Genomic DNA, 24350 nt, shown 5'->3' with positions numbered 1-24350 from the left:
TTCTAACCGTCCCTTTCAGTGCAATCGTTTGTATTTCACTTGCACTTGGTTAACCGAGTATGCTGTCTACGTACTTTTTAAAGTTCTTTTTCATAAGCCCAGTTGCTCCTATGATGACTGGTATAATTGAAACGTCTTTTAATTTCCAATTTCGTTTCATATCATACATAAGTCCTTGATACTTTGTTATCTTTTCCCTCTCAACTCTGTTAAGCCCTGTATCATTGGGTACACTGACCTCTATTACGGTCGCTTTTTTGTTTGCTCTGTCCCAAATCACTATATCTGGTTTAACAGCTGCGTTTTCTAGATATGTAGCAGTAGGGATTATGTAGTCATAGTGAATAGTGTAGTTGTCATTCCCAACTGTTCGTTCGGGTATATGTTCCCAGGATTTTTTACTACACTGAATGTTGAGTTTCTTACATATCTTCCAGTGAAGGTATTTGCAAACTCCGTTAAACTAATACACACAGCCAAGTGACATTGACTAAGGAGAGGTAAGATGATACAGAATAGTGCTATGTACTAGTGATGGGACGATTCCAATATTTTTCCCGATTCCGATACAATTACCGATTCCGATTCCGATTCTTTATAAATCTCTAAATATTTAACAATAAAGTTGTTATTTTGTTAGGATTACAGTAAAAAAATAAAACATATGTTAAATGTGCATATATTATCCCGAAAGATACAAAAAAAAAACACTTGTGGAGTTGATTTATGGCGTTTAGCTTTACTGGTAGCTTAATAAATTAATAAATATTTGTTATTTTATTATTACCACCAGCAGTGGAAGATTTTGTTTCAAACAAAATCAAATGAAATAAACGATAAATGAAGGAATCGTTTTTGGTATCGGAAAATTGGTACATATTTTTCCGATTCCGATACCGATTCCGATACCACCAACAGTTTCGATTTTTCCGATTCCCGATGCCGATTCCGATAATCGTCCCAACACTACTATGTACGCACAACTAGAAATACCGGAGGATAAAAATTATAGAAAAACCAAGTAAACTGAAACTGTCGGAGTAGATGATGTACAAGAAAAATACAATAAACTGCTGCCATCTGTAAAGCCGTGGCACAAACAAGGGTTGGCAGCACACAAGATGTTCGTGAAGGTTCGAGGTGGATGGAAAGACCTACGAGAGAGAAAGCACCATCCAATCCTCTACTGAAAAACGAGGACAGTATTTAATTCTCGAGGTTTATTGCCACTCAGATTCAGTTATCAGCGAAAAAATCAATAGTAAACGGCTGTTGCGAGAACGCAAATTGATTTTCAACAGTTACCAAAATAAGGGAGAATGTTGAAAATCTGTGGAAACTTGTCACTCGAACTCCAGGGAACACCACCTATTCTAGCACGTGAGTGATCATTGATAACAACTCTTATGAGTACTTCTAATAATATTAATAGTAGTAGTAGTAGTAATAATAATAATAATAATAATAATAATAATAATAATAATAATTACAGCCCCCCCCCTAAAATGAAGTGTCGGCATAAACAATCCTGATGAGTCAATGAGGATGAACATACTGAGGAGAGAAAGCACTAACCAGACCGCCACACGATGAAGGCGAAGAGATGCTGGGATCTGGAAGAGGCTAGTTGCCACTCAAATCTAATAAAGACCAATGGTCATTACCAACGAAAAATCACTGGTAAACGATTGTTGCGATAACGCAAATCATTTGCAAATATTATCAAAAAGAGGTGGAGAGTACTGGAAATGTGGGGAGACTTTTTTGTCACCCAGACTCCAGGGAACACCACAGGATATTAGCAAAGTAAAATCTTTTCTGATGACCTGTGTGAAAATACCTAGTGAGTACAAATAATAATAATAAGTTTTTCCACTTTCCTTTTTTAGGGGCGAACAGCATGATAATGGCGGAAGCGAATACGGATATTAATATATAGATAAATATAGATAATAATGATAATAATAAAAAGAAGAAGAAGAAGAAGAAGAAGAAGAAGAAGAAGAAGAAGAAGAAGAAGAAGAATTAAAAGGCCTAGGAGAGAACAGAAAAGCACTAGCCAGACCTCCGCTGGGACCTTGGGGAGAATTATTGCCACAAAAATTCCCGTGAAGACCAACGAGAAATCAATGGAAAGCAGCTGTTGCAATAACGCAATTTCTTTTGCAAAAGTTATCAGAAGAGCTGGAGAGTACTGGAAATCTAGGGGGGATTTGTTGTCACTCAGACTCTAGTGCACACCACAAGTTGTTCTGAAATACCAATCTTACATGATGGCTTGTGTGACTACTGACAGTGAGTAAATAATAATAATAATAATAATAATAATAATAATAATAATAATACTAACAATTATAATTATAATAATAATAATTATAATTATTATTATTATTATTATTATTATTATTATATAATATATAATAATTATAATAACAATTATTATAATAATATAATAATAATAATATAATAATATAATAATTATTATAATATAATGACAATAATAATAATAATAATAATAATAATAATAATAATTATAATAATAATAATAATAATAATAATAATTGTTATACCGGCCTTCCTTAAACAGAGGAATTTACACCGATTAGCACTATAAATAGCGCTAGTAATTCCAACACCGGTGAGAAAGATGCGACTGCACTTCAACTGCTAGCCGAGTGCCCATCAGATATACACGCTTTCCTATCTTTGTACATTATTGTTAATACACTTGTTCCTTAACCGAACCTCGACTTGATTGTTTTTATTTTCACTGTTGTTCCGCGACACAACAGATTGGCGACAAGGAATCGAAACGAACGTCACTGCGGAGAATCACCAAAAGTGATTGAAATAAAGATTCGTAAAATCTTTACGGCAGAACACCTTCGTCATTTAACAGATATTTGGATACGCAAGGATTAACAGCGAATTAATTACTACAATAGTAATTTGGCGACAGGAAAAAACTTGCTACCAAAATCTACAGCGAAAAACGCGAATGTTATCAATTATTTAATAATTGAACACACTTGCCAAGTGTTTTAGAAATGGAAAAGGGTTCATTTTTTTTTTCTTAATCAGAAGCCATTTTTCCTACGGTAAGAATTTTCTTCTGCGAGGTTAAATGTCCCAAACCAACTAGCAAATACCGTGTAAGCTTATCGTTATTTCGATAACATCTGGGATTTGAAAAAAAAAAAAAAAAAAAAAACACGCTTGACTTTGTCAAGAGAAAAAGAGACAGACCGTGAAAAATAATTGTCAGTCATTTGTGCTTAGCAAACAGGTAAAGAATCAAGTCATTTTTTTGCAAAAGGCAAAGAGGGTAAAAAAAAAACTAAAAGTTTTCCATACGAATTCGTCGTATATTTAAAGCGACGGATTTTATTTTTGCTACGTAAAAACGCGTGCGAATAAAAAAATGTTAAACAAATGTTATTTCGCTGGATTGTTTCTAGTAAGACTAGAAATATAGCGTTCAACAAATTAAGTTACAAAGGGACTGCTAAAGTGTTGTTTTTCAAACAAAAGAATTGGGAAAGAAAACTTGGTTGATTTCTTTTTTTTTACTAAGGAATATTTCTTTAATACAAGCGTAAATTGTAAACTGAATTCGTATGATGGATGCAAAATTCAAAGATTAACTGTTGGAATTGTTCCAATTCCAGGCAGAGCAAAATCTCGCGTTGCAAAAGCAGCAAATTCAACAACAAGTAGAAAGATAAGAGAGAATTAAATAAGCATTTGAAGAAAAAATGCTTCAACAACAGAAACGCTTCGAGGAAATATTGCTGAAAACACAGGAGGAACAAAGAAAAATTCTGAAGGCGACACAGTTAACTAAAACGAACTATAATCAGAAGGCATTTTCACAAAGAGCTGTGTGGGCCGCGATTGAAAATTTCAATTATAATTCAGAAAACGATGTCACTTTCGTCCAGTACTATAGACGATATGAGGATATTTTTATATCGGATTGTAGTACCTGGTCAGACACGAAAAAAGTTAGGCTTTTGCTAAGGAAATTGGGAACAGCCGAGTATACAAAGTTCGTGAATTTTATTCTCCCCAAAAAAGACCAGTGAGTTGAGCTTCCAAGAAACAGTTACGCTACTTACAGAACGTCTCTTTTCCATAGGCGATATAAATGCATAAATTTTACTAGAAAAGAGGAAGGCGACTACACTACTTATGCAAGTATAATGAACAAGCATTGCGACGATTTTAAACTGGAGGAATTATCAGCAGATAATTTTAAATGTTTAATATTTGTGCAAAGGCTGGTCTTAAATAAAGACGCTGAAATCAGGCGTCATGTTGTAAATAAACTCGAAAACGAACCGAATTTAAAACTACAAAACTTAGCGGAAGATTGTGAACGGTTTATTACGGTGAAACAAGACAGTCGTGACATAGAGGAAAGCGGAGTGTAGTATATTAAAAAGATCCATCAAAAGAAAAATTCGACATCAAAAAATAACCAGAGAAAGAAACAGGGAAAAGATCCACCTGGACCATGTTGGAGGTGTGGAAATAAACATTGGTACAATGAGTGTCCCTACAAATTCAAACAATGTCACAATTGCCACCAGATGGGCATAAACATCGCATTGTAGAAAAAAAATCTGGTAAGAAGACATCCATTAAAATTACGAAAATTGAACCTGAGGAACAAAATATCCGGAAATATGTACAGGTCAAAATGTTTAAAAAGAAAGCAAGGCTACAGCTTGATAGTGGGTCTGACATTTCCAGTGTTAATGTACAGACATGGAAGAGGCTTGAGAGACCCACTATGTTTAAATCACATAAAACGGCGAGAAGCGTCAGTGGCGAAAAAATTACGTTCGACGGAGAATTATTGAATATTTTTTTCCAGAACAGGGCCGAAAAAGCAAGAATTTTTGTCAGGCAAAAATCAAACAACCTCTTTGGAACTGATCTGTTCGAAAAGTTTAGACTATGAGATCTGCCTTTATACTCATTTTGCCAAAATGTTGAGGATTCGAATGTGGAGGCAGAAACACTTAAAAGGGAGTTAAAAGAGAATTTCTCAGACGTATTTTCAAGCGGTTTGGGAAGGTGTACAAAAGCGGTAGCAAAATTTGACGTAAAGTAAATGAACAGCTAGTGTTCAGAAAGAAGAGAAATGTTCCATACGTCGCTATAGAACAGATAGACGATGAATTAGAAAGACTCGAAAACATGGGTGTCATCGGAAAAATTGATAACAGTGAGTGGGCTGCACCAACGGTTTACATCAAAAAGAAGAGTAAGGAGGTTCGGGTTTGCGCCGACTTCCCGACAGGCTTAAACAGGGCATTACAAGATCACCAGTATCCTCTTCCGAGCCCTGAAGAGATATTTGCGAAACTGAGTGGAGGGAAATATTTTTCTAAAATCGACCTCAGTGTCGCGTACCTTCAAGTTCCAGTTAATGAGGAGTGTTCAAAGCTGCTATGTATTAATACCCATAAGGGATTGTACAAGTTTAACGGACTTCTTTTTGAGGTCAAAGTCGCCTCTGCGATTTTTCAGCAAATTATGGAGATTATGTTAAATGGGTTGGATTTCGCAGTAGGGTACCTGGATGATGTGTTAATGAAAAGCGCTAGCAAAGAACAACACACAACTCATGTAAACCAAGTATTCAAAAGGATCCAGGATTATGGATTTAAAGTAAAACAGGAAAAATGTACATTTTTCATGGAAAAAATAAAATACTTGGGGCAAATCATCGATAAACATGGAAGAAGGCCGGATCCAGATAGATCGAGTGCAATAAAGAATATGCCTGCTCCAGAAAATATTGCGTCTTTACAAAGTTTCTTAGGTTTGGCAAATTACTACAATGTATTTGTGCCAAATATGCATAAACTAAGGTTGCCTTTAAATGAACTGTTAAGAAAAGATCAAAAAATGGGTCTGGACGCAAGAGTGCGAAGAAGCATTTCGGGAAATTAAAGAGACCTTAACGTCTGACTTGTTTCTAGCACATTATAATCCCAAGTGAGAAATTATAGTTGCAAGCGATGCCAGCTTCTATGGCATAGGAGCATGCATTTTACACAAAATGGATGATGGAAAAGTGAAACCCATAGCACATTTATTCCAATCACTTTTGCCAGCCGAAAAGAACTATTCACAAATTGAAAAAGATGCGCTAAGCATTATATTCGCGGTAAAGAAATTTCATCGTTTCCTGCACGGTAGGCAATTTCTGTTACAAACAGACCACAAACCATTATTAACGATTTTCGGATCGAAAAGGGACTACCACAACATACGGCGAATAGACTCCAAAGATGGGGTACCATACTTCTGAATTACAATTTTCAAATGGAGTATGTACCATCTAAAATATTTGGTCATGAAGACGGGTTATCGAGGTTAATACCTATGCAAACAGAACCATTGGAGGATATGGTAATAGCAGCCATTCAAGCGGAAGTTGAATTAAAAAATACGTTATGTGACACAATAAGAGAACTTCCAGTAACGCTTGATGAGATTAAGAGTAAGGCAGAGGTGGACGAATTTATTATACGCACGAAGGAAAGGATCAACAATAACGAACTGGATGAAGAAATTTATTCAATTTGCGATAATGTCCTGTTATATAGCGACAAGGTTGTAATTCCTGCGACATTACAGAAAAGAATACTCAAGGAATTCCATGTAGGACATCCAGGTATATTAAGAATGAAAAGCCTTATGCGGCCTTTCATTTATTAGCCAAACATGGATAAGGATATAGAAGGAAAAATCAGGGAGTGTATAGGATGCGCATTAGCTATGGAAGCTCCTCCGACTCAATTCGGATCGTGGGCAAAACTGGACCGACCTTGGTCTAGGATTCATTTAGATTTTATAGGACCGCTAGATGGGTTCTACTATATCATTGTTGTTGACAGCCTATCTAAATGACCGGAAGTAACTATCAACTTCCTGTATGAACTATTCGCTAGGTTTGGAGTAGTAGACTGGATTGTTACAGACAATGGAACGCAATTTACGTCTACCGAATTTAAACATTTTTGCGAGGATCATCTAATCGAGCATATAACCATTCCGCCATACCACCCAAGAAGTAATGGACAAGCAGAGAAATTCGTTGACACATTCAAGAGAGCTCTGAAAAAAGCTAGTGGGTCGTCGACGGATAAGTCAATCCAACAGTTTTTACAAGTCTACAGAGTCACTTCGAATGCAAACATCGAAATGTCGAAGACACCTGCTGAGGTTATGTTCGGACGCAAGGTTAGATCGATTTTTCACAAGTTGTTACCAAACCAGGATAGGGCAAACCTAAAAAAAAACGATAAAAAAAAAAACGGTATAAAGTTGGCGAAAGAGTCTTCTACAAGATTCACAAAAATAATAAGACTTTCTGTGAGTCCGGCATTGTTGAGAAACAAATAGGCAACATGGTCTACATGATTAAGGGAACAGACTTCGTGCACAAACGTCACACTAACCAAATTCGGAAAAGATACTCGAACAGTGAGGTGACCAGATCGCCCGAGGAGGACATCATAGACACAGTGTTTGATACTTTTCAGTTGTCCATACCAGAGACAGCTCCGGAGAACAGAAGATCAAACAGAAAACGGAAATCTGCAGAATTGATTAGGGCGAACCCAAAACAAAAACGCTATTAATACCAGACGGGATATTTTCAAAAGAAGGTGGGGGGAGGTCATACCGGCCTTCCTTGAACAGAGGAATTTACACCGATTAGTGTTATAAATAGCGCTAGTAATTCCAACACCGGTGAGAAAGATGCGACTGCACTTCAGCTGCTAGCCGAGTACCCAGCAGATATACACGCTTTCCTATCTTTGTACATTATTGTTAATACACTTGTTTCTTAACTGAATCTCGATTTGATTGTTTTTATTTTCACTGTTGTTCCACGACACAACAACAACAACAACAACAACAATAATAATAATAATAATAATAATAATAATAATAATAATAGGACATATAAAACTGTTAAAGAGGTAAAACACAAAGAAACACTACATGAACTCAAGAAAACTGAAACAGAATAATTGTACGTCAAATGGTAACATACCAAATAATCGAGGAGGGTCAAGGGGGATAGAAAGACCGAGGAGAGAAAGCATTAACCAGACCTCCGTTGGATGAGTGCAAAGAGGACTGAGACTATAGGAAAGCTTATTGTAACTCAAATTGAGGTGGTACTACTACTACTACTAGTAGTAGTAGTCGTAATCCATATATTAATACGATAGCGTGTGTGTTATTTTCTGTGTCACATTTACGTCCGAGTCGTTTAATTGTTATTGATTTCCATCTTTTGTAATAAATAATTTTACTAAGAATTCTTCTTAAGTTTTTGTTTCGGTTTCGATTATAGTTGATGGCACACAGTAATCTATACTTTTTAAAAAATAGTTTTATCAAGAATTTTCTATAAGTTTTGGTTTCCGTTTCGGTTACAGCTGATCGCACTCAAGTTATACATATATATATATACTATATATATATAATATATATATATATATATATATATATATATTATATATATATATATATATATAATTTTTTGTTTCGTTTTCAATTAAAGCTGATGCACCCATGTCATATGGATATATATTTTTTGAAATCGCAAATTATAATATATAAAAATCGATAGAACATGAGTTTATAATAATATATACGAAATCTGCAAGAAATAAAATATCATATTTAAGCGTACTTTACGACCCGGGTGTCCCTGCTAGCTTAGATAGATATTTTTGCAGTTTTAACAAAAGAGCTACAATAACATCAGAGCATATCTATTTACGCTGAACATCTGCAGAATGCCAACGTCATATTACATATGAATGAGTTCGCCGTCGAATTCCCACAGGTCCCCCTAATAATATTAGTAGTAGTAGTAGTAGTAGTAGCAGTAGTAGTAGTAGTAGTAGTAGTAGTAGTATCAAAAAAACTTGAAATACTAGAAACAGTCCTAAAAAAACAAAAAATAAACAAAAAAATAAAAATAGACTGGTAGAAACTGAAATGAAGGAAAAGATTTATTATTATTATTATTATTATTATTATTATTATTATTATTATTATTATTTATTTATTTATTTATTTATTTATTTAGTTAATTAGTTAGTTAGTTAGTTATTTACTCAGTAAGGGTTCTTCCACAAGTCATTTTCGGTGATTAATCACGGACAATAAAATGTACTGTTACTTGAGATCTAAGTGACAACAAGTTTCCCCAGATTTCCAGCATTCTCCACCTCTTTCGATAACTGCAAATCATCTCGAACAACAGTCGTTGAAGTTCTCTGGAATTTAAGTGCCCACACAAGCTTCACCAAGGTTCCAGTATTATCTGCACTCTTTTTTTTTTACATCTTCCTTGACCCTTCAAGACCATTTCGTGTGATATCCGTCGAGGCTGCCTGCCACAAGGTGTGTATTTGTGTTATTTTATTTTATTTGCCGTTATTAGTTGAAAGAATTTTATACTTACCAAGAGTATTGATGAAAACAACTGAAGAAAATCTTCGAGCACAGAAACCAACTCACATAAACTACGAACGCCTGTCAGTCACGTTAAAGTGGCAATGGAAATAATACTACAACATAGAAAGAACAACAGCGCATGGGACTAAAGAAATTTCATAAACTGAGCGCACACAAACAAAAAATGATAGCACAAATCTCGTGCTACATGAAGTCAAGGAGCATGAAAAGGCCGAGGAGAGAGATCCCGAACCAGATCTTCACTGAAAAAGTGCGGAGATTACTGTGACCTTGAGGAAAGACTTATTGCCAGCCAAAATCCACGAGAATACCAATGGTCGTTGCCAGCGAGAAATCAAATGGTAAGCAGAAGTTGCAATAATGCAAAATAATTTGCTATGCGTATTATTTGGATTCATCGGACTACTGTTCTCATCTTGGGTGTGATTTTCACAACGTTTCAGTCGATGCAACCTCCGACCGTCTTCAGATGTATCTTGTCGAACTCGGGAATTTGAACGGAATTTCGAGCGGAACCCTTTATTTACTTCACGGGGGTAGCAAGTTCTTGTTCTGTCAGCCATGACTGAATAGAGTAACTAAGTAATTCGCAAATGTAGTTTTCAGTCGCCCACACTAAGGATTGAACCTTCAACCTTCATGAGAATATTGCTTTTTACAATTAATTTTTCCAGGTTCTCTTACCACTACGTCACGGATCATTACGGACAATTCTTGTACGAATTTTACGAGACTTAAACCTATTTTATTTCTATATCACTATTTATTACTAATTATTACTATATATTAACGTATATCTATTTTTATATATTAATGTTTATACATATTACTTGCATATATTATCTATTGTTTATAATTAATGGTTCCCATATCGTATTAAATTCTATATTATGTATACTTAGTAATTGGTTATCTCCCTACTATTATTACTAGTAGACCTAGTATAACGAATGACCATATCCCTCATCTCAAAAATTCAGAAACCTCATAATTTGCTATGGTTATCGAAAGAGGTCAAAAATACGGGAAGTATGAAGGGATTTGTTCTGTGGGAACACAAACCGTTATCATTGAAGAGGAACTGCGTGAAAACTTCAAGTTGATACTACTACTACTACTACTACTACTACTACTACTACTACTACTACTACTACTACTAAAGAATGTTACTGCAATGCCAATAATTATAAGAACATTTCCGATAAACCTGGAAAAAGAGCACTTGGAATAAAAGTGTGAATTGATATAGAATGCACGAGATTGTTAAGAAAAATCCTTGAGTGCAGAAACCAGTCCACATAAGCAGGTGACACCGAACAACAACCGGTGAGTATATATCTATATATATAAAAATGTAACTCTTGGTTCGTTCGCAATTAATAGTCTAAAACTGGACGGATGGCTTCCACGTTATGTTTACTATATCCATGTGTGTTTTTATATATTTCTTTTTAATTATAACATTATACTTAATTTTTCTATGATAAATAGGTGGTTTTCTTTGTACCTATAGGCCATTTTTTTTATTTAGGGACAATTATTTATTACCGCTTCCTGCCACATGACCAGTGTTTCCAATTTAGCGGTTTTCCTGCTAGATCTGGAGATTTCGTTTGCAATCTAGCGGGGAATTCTAGAAAATCTGGAGATATTTGGCACTCACACACCCGCAATTTTAGATTAAAAAAATAAAGAAAAGCGCTTGAAAATACTTTAAAACATAAAATAAACTCATTCATGTAAGTAAAAAAAAAGTAGCATTTATTGCCTTTGGTAACAATTATTTATTGATTATTTGTTTTGTTTTTCACCTTTTTTTCGGCTAACCATTCTAAAATCTCGCTATAAAATCGATTATTCCAAGTACATTTTAGGTGGGGGGCATTCCAACCTCCGAAGTTTAGTTTAAAATACGATCTGAGCAACCCTGCTTAATTTAGAAGTATTTAGTCGAAAATTGTAAAAAGCAAGAAACAACAGAAAAAAAACTTATATCAATACAGTAGAATTTAATTATCTACCAACCTAAATACTTTTAACGTGCTAAAACAAAGTTTTTTTGTTTTTTTATTTTTCTAATTTCAAAATATGTTGCACCATTATTGTGATGTTTAATTTGCAGTATATTTCAATTTAACTTTTATTATAAAAAAGTTTGAGTTTATGATTTGTTTCCTGTCAAAAAAAAATACCCTCTCTCAAAAAACAGGTAAAACTAGCTGATAAAATATGTAAGCCTTCTGGGGAGCTAACCGCTTCAATATAATTCCAGAAACATATAGTGAGAAAACACGGAACATTTTATATATTGAATATACTATATTTATAATTTTTTTGTGGTAGGAAGTTAAATATGGAGGGTTTTGGGGGGGGGTGCAATTAGCGATTTTTGAAAATTTCAGATGATAAAAGTTAAAAATCTAGCGATTTTTTGGACATTTCTTTCTCCTGATCTCGTGGGTTTTTTTAAATCTCAGTTGCCAACACTACAGGCTTAATGTAAACAAAATGTGTTTACAATATCGGTAAATTTTGAATGGGTTTAATCACATGATTATTGATAATGTAACCATGTGATTGAAATTTAATTTAAATTAACCACACGTGGTCTCTTTCCTATCAAATATTCATCGGAAAATGGTAGGTACAGACAAAACAAATGCCGACGCTCAAAGTGTATAAACATTTTGACCCCTCCCTTTACTTAAAAATTCACCAAAAATCAGGAAATTAACCAATTTTAATGAAAGTTTCAGTATTTATCAAATAATGATCGCAGAATATAATGAACTAATTATTTTACTTAACTCTTAGTGAAAATGTTTTATTTTGTTTAAACAAAAATACCTTTACTAAAGTTATGGTTTTCAGTAGTAAATAAAAAACGCAAGAATTTAGTTTTGCTTTTTTATATAAATAAAGCATCGTAATTTGTAACAATAAAAAATAATTTTTGCAGTAACTTACGAAAAAAGCCCCTAAACCGTATTAATGAATTCGATATAACTCGAAGAAAAATGAATTCTCGCATACTATTCAGGAAATTAAAGATTCAATTAGATTCCTATTTCAGTCACCTAAATTATTTAGGGTGAAATAAGTTTAGGAATTTATAGCCAAACCTAATTTTTTTTTGCTTAAAAAAATAGCATTAATACAGTAAGTTATGTAAAATTTGCATAGAATGCTCTGCTTTACGGTTATTGTAAAAATGGAACGGAAATTTGAATTTCCTTCCCTTTTAAATTCAATACATTTTTACATTACGTCCAACTCATCGTTCACATTCGACACGTCAACTTTTATAGCTTTTCGGGTATGCTGGTAAGGTTAGGGGTGTCTATTCCGAAAGCCGTTCTTAACATGGGTAGATTGGTAGGTGTGTCAGAAATTTCGTGAAAATTAGTGAATAATTCCACCCCGTTTTTCCAAGCTTATAACTCCTCGAAAAATGTAATTCAAGCCCTAATTTTTTTTCCAATTAAAGGAGCAAGGACCAAGGTTTCATTAAAAAAAACAAAAAAAAAACAACGTGGTTTAAAAAAAAAAAGGTTTTAAACTTCGGACTTTACAGGTAAATTTCTAAAAAAACACTACTTTTTTTGTTTTAAATTTGAATATATTATTTATTGACCTTTTCTCTTCAATTTGTGATACATAACACTTTGGTGAGTAAATTATTTACTTTTTAATAGCCATTTCAAAATGGGAGGCGTGAATTATTCGACCCCCTGTCTTTCCAAGCTTATAACTACTCGAAAACTGTAATTCAAGCCCTATTTTTTTTCAATTAAAGGAGCAAGGACCAAGGTTTCATAAAAAAAAACAAAAGTAAAAACAAACAACGGTTTTAAACTTTGAACTTTACAGGTTTTAAACTTCGAACTTTACAGGTTACTTTCTAAGAAACACTACTTTTTGTTTTAAATTTTAATATATTACTTATTGACCTTTTCTCTTCAATTTGTGATATATAAAACTTTGGTTAGTAAATTAATTATTTACTTTTTACTAGACACTTGAAAATGGGGGAGGCGTGAATTAAAAAAAAACGTTTGTCTAAAATATTATATTCGGTTTATTGGAAAGAGCATAAAATTTCACATTGACCCTGAAAATATCGTAAAAATAGAATCAATAGAAAAATTTTGATAGATTTTTAAAGTTTAAAAATTGAAAAATATTGAGTTCGTAAAATTCATTACTGTTTTTTAAAAAACAAAAAAAATATTTCTATTACTTTTAAAACAATTTTAATAGTTTATTTTGGAAGTATAATCCATAAAGAAAATAACCCACTTTTAAAAGAGAAATTACGAGTTTTTTTATATTTTATTCGCAGTTTCGTGATAGGGGTGTCAAAAATTCCTACAAAAATTCTGATCCATCTACTAGATTGGAGTGTTTATTCGTTGTAAACGTATCCGACAACCTATAAATGTCGACATTTCCAATGTGAATGGTAAACTGGACTTATGTAAAAAATAACAAAAAGATATACCAAACTGACATTTTCGTTTAAAAATGGAATTATTTCCCTTTCGTTATTAACTTTTTTTTTTTTAATAAATATTTTGTGTTTTATATACATAAAGTACAATTGTTGAATGTTACTGTTTTGATTATATTCGTTTGGGGGGCACAATTAAAAATGAAGAAAGATTAAAACGAAGCGAAATTTAAGTTTCCGTTCCATTTTTACAACAACCGTAAAACAGCGCATACTCAGCAAGTTTTATCGTAATTTATAAGCATAATGTTGAAACACTACATCAACATTTTATTTATTTTTTTGCATAATTAATGATGGAAGTAATTTTCTGCTTATTTTCTGAACATCTGTTAAAAAAAATAATAATTTGTACATTCTCATGAAAAAAAGAATAAAAATTTTCTCTACTTTCACATAACTATTTACAGTGTTCATGTAAAGCATTTATCTGTTCTTTTTTAAATAAAAATTCCGTTTTCAGTGAGAAACGTTTACTGCCAAATTTCTTTTTAAAAAAGTGCAAGTTTTCCTGACACACACACACAACTTTTATTGATTAAAAAAATTGCAAAAAATAATAAAAGTAAATAAACGAACCAAATGCAATTTTTCTTGGGGAATGTGCTCCATTTTAACAAACTGAGCCACAGCAACGCGTGGCCGGGTACAGCTACTATACACACACACACACACATACACACACACACACACACACATATATATATATATATATATATATATATATATATATATATAATAAATTCCACAGCCAAACAACGTCGCAGCCCACAAGAGCCAAGACAGTCAAAGAACCGGAAGTCCAAGACTCGAGTTAAAAAAAAATCATATATATATATATATATATATATATATATATATATATATATATATATATATATATATATATATAGTGGAGATGGTAATTAATAAAAACCAAAGAAAGTGCTCAATACTGTTGTAGAGCAAATATGCGTTTTATTTTTATTACCGTATCTTTCTGCTAAGTTACATTATTGTTTCGGCTACACGGCCGTTTTTTTGGCCGTCTGTAGCGTCCTCAGACTTTTACAGAAGTCTGAGGATGCTACAGACGGCCAAAAAAACGGCCGTGTAGCCGAAACAATAATGTAACTTAACAGAAAGATACGGTACTAAAAACTAAAGCGTATATATATATATATATATATATATATATATATATATATATATATATATATATATATATATATATATATAATTATGATCATAATAATGTTTCGCACTCCCATATTTTTATCGTCATCGAAATCTATATTTATTGTACGCAACGAAAGAAACTAAAATTGTCAGAAATCCCATCGTCACCCTAAAACTAATGACGGCAAATAAAATAAAATTAAAAAAAAAAAAACACCTTGTGACAGCCAGCCTCGGCGGGTATCACATGAAATGGCATTGAAGGGTCAAGGAGGATGGAAAGACCAGGCGGGATAGCATTAACTAGACTTCCACAAGAATAGTGCAGAGAATACTGAAACCTTGAAGAGACTTGTTGGCACTCAAATTCCAGAGAACCCCTAACAGTCATTGTAAACGACTGCTGCGATAGTGCAAAATGATTTGCAATGGTTATCGAAAGAGACGGAGAATGTAGGAAATTTGGAGAAACTTGTTGACATTGAGATTCCAAGGAACAGTGAATTTTATAATCCGTGATTAATAGGGCTATGACAACAGCATATTCATTTCTTTGTTTTGACTCTCGAGTATATATCCGACACAGACACAATTAATCAACCGAGAACCACATCACTCTACATAAAAACATATAAGATATCAATGGATATATATCTGAGAATCAAAACAAGGAAAAGAATTTTTTTTTGTACATGGGGGTCACCACTTATCAAGGCCCGGAGTCCACTCAGGGATAAGGGTTATTGCGTGTACAGTAATCAATGAGATACTATTGTAGTAATCATTAGTATTGGAGATTTGATAGAGTGTCTTACTTAAGGGGGCGATTTGTCAGGAATTTGTTTATGTTGGACTTGAAGACATCTAAGTTGTAGTCAGGTGGGAAACAGGCAAATGGAAGAGAGTTTCACAGTCGTGCACTTCTGTCGCCATAGCACTAGTGATTAATCACCGCGAATTACACTTACTGGGTAAAAAAAAAAAATAATAATAATAATAATCAAGGAAGTACCTAAAACAGTAGGAGCACTGGGAACAATTCCGAAAAACTTTGAGAAAAGAATGGGAGAAATTAGAATCGGAGGCATTGTTGGAAAGATACAACAAATAACAATGATGAAAACAGGTGAAATATTAAGTAAAACCTTGGAATGTGGAGACTAATACACGAGCCACATGTGCGGAACAGACGAGCTGCTACAGAGACAAAACACGAAGCGTTACATGGAACCAAGACCAATGAAGCTGCGTATCTTTAAGTTCTCTATATCCTCTCCCATTACCCAATCACCGACTCCCCCCCCCCAAAAAAAAAAGAATGATGCCAAAAGCCGAAAAGTCTCAAGAAGTATGAAAAGACCGAGGAGAGAGCGCTGACCAGACTTCCGCTGGACACATGCCAAGAAAACTGGTACCTTGGGGAGGCTTATTGCCACTAAAACTCCAGTGGAGACCAATGACCGCTGCAAGCGAGAAATCAATGGTAAGCAACTGTTGCGATAATGCAAATTCATTTGCAAATGTTATCGAAAGAGGTGGGGAGTACTGGAAATCTGAGGAGACTTGTTGTCACTCAGTTTCCAGGAAACACCACCGATTGTTCTCAAGGAGAGATCCTTTATGACCTGTGTGAAAGCTCGTTTTGAGCCAATAATAATAATAATAATAATAATAATAATAATAATAATAATAATAATACAACGGATAGCAAATATGAAAATTGAAGAAATAATAAGGGACACCCTTGAATGTTGGGACTAACACACAAACTGAACATAAAACACAAAGGAACATCACATGGAATCATGAAAACTGAAACTATATAATTGTAAGTTAAACACTTTTGCGCCCCTGCCTTCCGCAACCCCTTTTTTTTGCGTGTCACCATAAACTGGCGCTACACCAAATAAGTAAGGAGGGTCAAAGAGGATGGAAAGATCGAGGAGAGAAAGCACTAGCCAGACCTCCGCTGGATGAGTGCAAAGAGGACTGGGACCTTGAGGAAGTCCATTGCCACCCAAATTCCAATGAAGTCCAATGGTCGCTGCCAACGAATAATTAATGGTAAGCGGCTGTTGCAAAAACGCAAATCCATCTGTAAAGATTTTCGAAAGTGGTGGAGAATAGTGGAAATCTGAGGAGACCTGTTGTCACTCAGACTCCAGATAACACCACAAGTTGCTCTCAAAGAGGAATCTTTGATGATGACTTGTGTGACTATTCCTAGTGAGTAAATAATAATGAACCCGGATAAAAGAGAAACACTAGAAAGCCAAATGGAAACTGCAACATAAGTAAAGCAAAAAAAGTTCATAAGAACACCACACAAACCGATGGAAACTGAAACTGAACTGTTCCTTCACCTTTCTTGAAAATAATCGGCCGATATCACACAAAATAAACATGACGGGTCGAGGAGGATGGAAAGAGCAAGGAGGGGGAGCATTAACCAGACCTCTGCTCGATGAGTGAAAAGAGGACTGATACCTTGGGGATGTTTATTGCCACTCAAATCCCAGTGAAGACAAATGGTCGTTACCAGCGAGAAATCAATGGTAAACGGCTGATGTATAAACGCAAAACGTTATCGAAAGTTAAGAAGATTACTGAAAATCTTGGGAAACATTTGTCACCCAAACTCCAGGGAATACCACCAGTTGTTGTTAATAAGTAATCACTGATGACGACCTGTGCGAAAACTACAAGTACAACAACAACAACAACAACAACAACAACAACAACAATAATAATAATAATAATAATAATAATAATAATAATAATAATAATTTTGTGTATATGTCACCATAAAATGTCGCCAAACCAAATAAAGAAAATGGAAAGACCGAGGAGAGAAAGCACTAGTCAGACCTCCGATGGATGAGTGCAAAGAAGACTGGAACCTTGTGGAGTTTATTGCCACCCAAATTCCAGTGAAAACTAATAGTCGCCCCCAACGAAATATTAATGGTAAGCGGCTGCTGTGCTAACGCAAATTCATTTGAAAAAATTATCAGTGGAGAGGTGGAACGTGCTGGAAATCTGAGGAGACATGTTGTCACTCAGACTCCACAGCTCACAAGAAGTTGTTCTCAAAGAGAAATCTTTGGTGACTACTCCTAGTGAATAATAATAATAATAATAATAATAATAATAATAATAATAATAATAATAAGTTTCAAATAATTTATAAAATGTTTACTTACCTATGCGTGTAGTTCGTTGAGATGGGAGCTGTTTCAGTTCCAACTGTTTTTGGAAGAAATCAAAAAAGGACGCTCAAAGTCTCTGCGGCAAGAGAAAGTGTTTTGCGGTGTCCATGGCAACGATGACAACCGCGCTCTCAGTTTGGGACGAAGATGTTCCACTCTTTTTCCCCTTCGTTAATTATCGGACTACTTAAACTTATCTTAATTCGATAATACAATACGATGCACTCCACACACACAAATACACACACACACACACACACACACACACACATATATATATATATATATATATATATATATATATATATATATATATATATATATATATAATGATGCTGCGTGTGGGAGGAATGGTTGCGCACAAAATAGACATCAATTATCGACTTTTATCAATCGTCCCTCGCAGTTACGTGAGTGGATTGTTTTTGTTGTTTGAATCGGCAGGGGGGGGGGATTTACCCAGATGAGGGAATAACTCCAAAAGATGCTGACACAAGATCTATCTCTCCGTCTTTTTCTAGTCATCTCTACTTTACACACACACACACACACACACACACACACACACACACACACACACACACACACACACACATGCGCGCACGCACGCGCACGCGCACGCACACACGCGCACACACACACGCGCGCGCACACACACGCGCGCACACACATCGTCAGTTTATATGTGCTAGAAGTGTATATTCCTTATAAAATATAGTCGAAATTGTTACGAAAAATAAACGCAATGCCTTCAGAGCACAATTACTCATAAGTAATAACATTACAATAATCATATATCTCTCTATATAAAGTAGTAATGTCCGTGTGTGTGTGTGTGTGTGTGTGTGTGTGTGTGTGTGTGTGTGTGTGTGTGTGTGTGTGTGTGTGTGTGTGTAGAACTCTGCTACAGCCTACACCACTGGATCCACCATGACCAAACATGGCATGATGATGTGTGCACCTAGGGATGGGGCACACAATTTTTATGGTCAATTCAAAGGTCAGGATCATAGCATATGTATATAAACTCTTCTACATCCCATACTACTGGAGTGATCATGATCAAACCTGACATTATGATGGTCTCCGACCTAGAGATGGTGCACACCATTTTTAAAGGATAAGGTCAACAGTTAAGGTCGGGTTTTTGCTATAATATATATATACAGGGTGTCTTAAAAGAAGCTATCAGATTTTAAATTTGATTAATTGCCTCAATATTTAAGTTATGCTTACCAATTTTCATGTGTAGGTAGATGAGCCTCTCCGTGATTTTTTGAGCTGTAGTAAGATATCATAGTCTACTTATTCTAATTTTATTTACACACCTTAATCTAAGCTATATTTTTCACAAGGTCTAATTTTACTTATGAAAAAGGATGTTATTTAAATGTCCACCAATTCCGATTACTTCATCCACTGCTACTCCACACCATACTGTACATTTTGGAGGGTGTAATTGCCGTTGTGCTGTTGCGTGGGGATTTTCTGATCCCCAAATACTGCAATTTTGCTTATTTATGAACCCATTCAGATGAAAATGAGCCTCATCGGACATAATGAGGTTTTTGAGAAAGTTTGGATCCCCATTGGGCAAATCTTGGAATTGCATGGCGTATTCCAGTCTTTTATCCGGATCGTTTGGTTGAAGCTCTTGCACCAACTGAATTTTATATGGAAATTTGCCCTCTTCATGAAGCATTCTGTGAAGAGATGATCGAGAAATCCCAATTTGACTTGATCTCCTTCTTACTAATGTAGATGGATCCTCGGCCACACTCTCTGCTAATCTCTGACGATTCTCATCACTTCTTGCCGTACAGGGTCTACCAGATTTAGGGAGGTCACATACACATCCTTGCTCATGAAATCGAGCCACCATAACTTTTATTGCATTGAGAGTAGGGGAATTTCTTGTGTTGAAGTTTCGTCGAAATTCTCTTTGAGTTTCTGATATTGACTCATTCAACCGAAAATGCGACTCTTCGATAAATATTCGCTCCTCGGTAGTGTAACGACTCATGGTGACCTTGGAAGGGTTACTCTAGATGATCTGAAAAAATAAAATAAAAATATAAAAAATTAAGAAAGTTATGAATTTTTTTAACCATCATCTTCTTTTGAGACACCCTGTATATATATATATATATATATATATATATATATATATATATATATATATATATATATATATATATATATATATTATATATATATAATATACACTATATATTTAACTATTTCTCTAAGACCATCATTACGGCTCATATATCTCAACAAAACAAACGGCAATCACTATAAAGAAAACATATTGTTACATTCAATTCTACTATATATAGTTGATTTTTCTTGCTCTCACATTGATATTAAACCCCTATTTTCTATTTATATATATGTGTAGAGTGGATGAAACGCGGAATATTCAGTGTAGCTTAATCGCCATATACATTTTATAACTTACTAACTAGCTCTACCTACGTATTGAGCACTTTTGAAGTAAATACTTAAAGTTTACGCATAAATCTATACTTTTGTATATTAATTTTATGAGAGTAAATTAAGTAGTTATATATATATATATATATATATATATATATATATATAGTTGATTTTTCCGGCTCTCACATTAATATCAAACCCCTTTTTTCTACTTACACAAGGATATGCGAGCGACTACATAAAGGTTAACTAATTTCCATATTTCTTTGAAAAACGAGAATTAATTAATTACTTATTCATTTTATGGTTTCTTATTAAATGATAGGTTTCATTTCACTATTACGCTGAATTCTATTTATGCATAGCTTCTACATTCTGCATAGTTGCGTAGAATTTAAGATTAAAACGTTCTAGCACACAGAAATATATATATATTGATGTCACTAGCCTATTTACGAACGGTCAACTCGATGAAACGATTAAAATATGTGCCGATATGTTGTATCGTAGCATTAACCCCTCCTGCTTTTCCAGAAAATATTTTTCTGGAACTTATGGTGTTGTATAGGGTGTTGTTATTAAGATGACGTATATTCTGTATTGTTGTTGTTGTTGTTGTTGCTGTTGTTGCTGTTGTTGTTGCTGTTGTTCGTCTTAGGAGAGTCTTAGAGTGATAGACAGTCTTAGAGACTTATCTAGAGATTGTCTTAAGAGTGTTCATGTTCTCAGAGATGGAGACATTGTTGAGATATAGAGACAGAGTACATATAAAGAGAGAGACAGTTCTGTATATATATAATAGACAGTGTACATGCTACTACAAGAGAACCAATTCAATGAGAGGAGATTTGTGAATATCTTGATAGATAGACCGAGAGATAGTGAGTTTGACATTTACGTTTTGACAGTTGCGCCTGTAATATAAACACGTTACCTTTCTCGTTGTAATGATGAACACAGAAGACGCAGATACAAAACCATATGATGATGCGTTTATTTCTTCTTCGACCGGTCGGACATGATTTTTTATTTCAGAAATTCAAAGTTGTTACATGGTTATCTCTAAACGCCCCTCGCTTCCAGAGGGTGCTGAGAATCGGTCCGAACCTCTCTGCTCCTCTGATCTGACTGATCTAACTCTCTCTAACTAACTTCGAACTCTTTCCTATATTGAGAACTCGTCACGTCATCGCATGATTAAACGTGTGCTCATAAAGCACGGTGGTGACATGCGTCACATTGCCAAACTTGACATGACCCCGAGTTCAGTAACCTATTTTTCAAATAACATTTTTACAAAATATGTTTACAATTCCAATTAAATTCCTTATTTAAATTTTCACAGAAACAATTTTGATTATTACATTCCTTTTCCATATACAGATATGCAAGCTAAGCAATTGCAATTCCTTATTTCAATAACATTCTGTATTTATTTTAACTTATGATTGGAATTCTCAATTCCAAATCTAGCTTCGTAAGTTCGAATCCTTGACTATCCTATTCCATATTTACATTTAACTAATTCCCTATTTTTTTTACTTATATGAAAAGGGGCCAACCCTTTATCATGTAACATCCCTTCCTCTCATTTTTCCAAAAAAAAAAAATGCACGCATTTTTAAATTTTAGTGCATTTTTTTTATATAACCACTTGGCTAAGAAAGATCAGATACCATAAAACAAAAACAAAACTTTTTTCTCCAAATCAGCCTTTTTTCAACTGACTTCATAATTTTATTTTTTAGACCAGACTCTCTATCTGATCTCCCTGGCATATTCCTTTGGGGTGTAGGGTAGTACGTCCTATAACTCACGTCAGCTGCTTCATCCAGCCCCCCCCCACTTATGCCGTAAACTGAGGTCTCATTTTACCTCTTTACAAAATCGACGATTCTTGATCCAAATGTGTCCTTGATTCTTTCTTCCGTATGGTTCTTCTATTAATTTGAACTTTGTATTGGAAAAAAGTGAGACTAAATAGGAAAAAACTCATGTACAAGCAATACAGCAACTCCTTTAGTCTCACAAAAATAATTAGAAGAAATCTTTTATATTGAGTAAATTTATAGAAATAGCTTTAAGAGGAGAGCTAAGTAATTTCGAATTGGTTATATTTGGAGTTTTTCTTATGCTTACATTGGGAAATAAGTTCGCTCTTGGAATTAATTAAGTTGATATCTGGGGGGGGATGTAATTGTACTTCAGATATACAGAGGTGACAAGACTTAGGGCCTGGAGTGTATGACTTAGACTTTTTAAGAATAGCTCAATTTATGTTTTTAGATTTAAGTTTTTTATCAAAGTAGTTAGGAAGATCCCTGGCTGTTATCAGTGATTTTATTACTAAAGGAAGAATTATGGTTAGATATTCTAAACTTTATTAATGTTGAAATAGCGCCAATATAAGTGCCTATTTTAGCCGGCGTTCGTGTAATGTTAATGGTATGTGGATTTATGTTAGGATTTGGGGTGGGATTACTGTTTAATTCGGGGTTGTTATAATTAGCAATAGTAGATTCAGTTTGTGCTGGGGTATTTTGATCTATATTCAGAGGTGAGATTAGAGTATTATAAGTGTCTTGAGAAAATTGGGGCGGGCTATCATTATTAATGTTTTTATTACTAATACTATTGCTATTGTTATTGTTATTGTTTCAATCATAACTATATCCATCAATATTGATATTATTTGTGTTGTTGGTTGTGACGTTATTTGTGGGTGAAACGATCGGTGGATCGATCGATTCACTAATTGAAGTTGCATTTAGAGTAGTTGGCGGATGAGGGATTTCTGTCATGGGAGGGTTATTTGCAGCTACTGTAGGGGTGTTTCGAGGTAACTTAGTAACAGTGCATGAATATATGAGATCCCTTAGGATGCAATCATTTTTGAGAGGGCACTCACGTTTATTGTTACAATTGCAGTTTGGTTTTGGCATTAAGGAGAAGAGGGTGGTGTAAGCTAATTTAATGTTTTGTTATTAGATGCTATTATCGTTTGTGCTAGGTTGGGCATCGTAGAGTAGGAGATTTTAATAGAATTTTTGTTAAATATGATACTGTATCTATGTAGTTGCTTAAAAGAATTTTCTACAATATTAAAATATTCTTTTGGTATATTTGTTTTATCATTTGAGTTTAAGGGGGGATTAAACCAAATATTTTTATTTTTTCTAGGACGGTTTCTGGGGCTTAGCTTGTTATGGCTATTGCATTTGGGCGGAGTTATTTAGGTAAGGTGGTTGGTTATTAGGGTTATTATTCAGCGGAGTAGATTGCTTTCTTGAAGATGATTTATTTCTAGTCATGCTATGGGTAATTACGGATGTTAGACGGTTGGTAACGGGATTATTATGGTTATATTGTATTTTTTCATTATATCCTGAAATTTTAAGGCGTTATTAAAGAAGGTTGCATTGTGGTTGAAGGTTTTTTATCTGCGGAGAATTATTCTAGAGACAGAAGGTACTATGGATTTTATAATAGAATTAGGGTGATTAGAAAACTTG

General features: G+C 34.3%; 1 protein-coding gene across 3 annotated transcripts in view; it reads right to left on the bottom strand.

The window, feature by feature from the left end:
• LOC145297915 (uncharacterized) overlaps nt 1–18557 on the bottom strand; it is a 145813-nt gene extending 127256 nt beyond the window's left edge. Inside the window, exon 1 of one of the 3 annotated variants that reach the window (XM_080144253.1) lies at nt 18394–18557. The gene's annotated coding sequence lies outside the window, so the exon portion shown is untranslated. Of the gene's footprint in view, nt 1–9508; nt 9609–18393 lie in introns of those variants that run through there. The other 2 variants (XM_080144254.1, XM_080144255.1) reach the window with 2 other exon arrangements.
• Between the last annotated feature and the right edge of the window lie 5793 nt (nt 18558–24350).

Source organism: Euprymna scolopes, chromosome 18 (genome assembly GCF_053919585.1).
Source record: "Euprymna scolopes isolate OS-2025 chromosome 18, ASM5391958v1, whole genome shotgun sequence".
Lineage (NCBI taxonomy): Eukaryota > Metazoa > Mollusca > Cephalopoda > Sepiida > Sepiolidae > Euprymna > Euprymna scolopes.
This window is presented reverse-complemented; position numbering and strand designations above follow the sequence as displayed.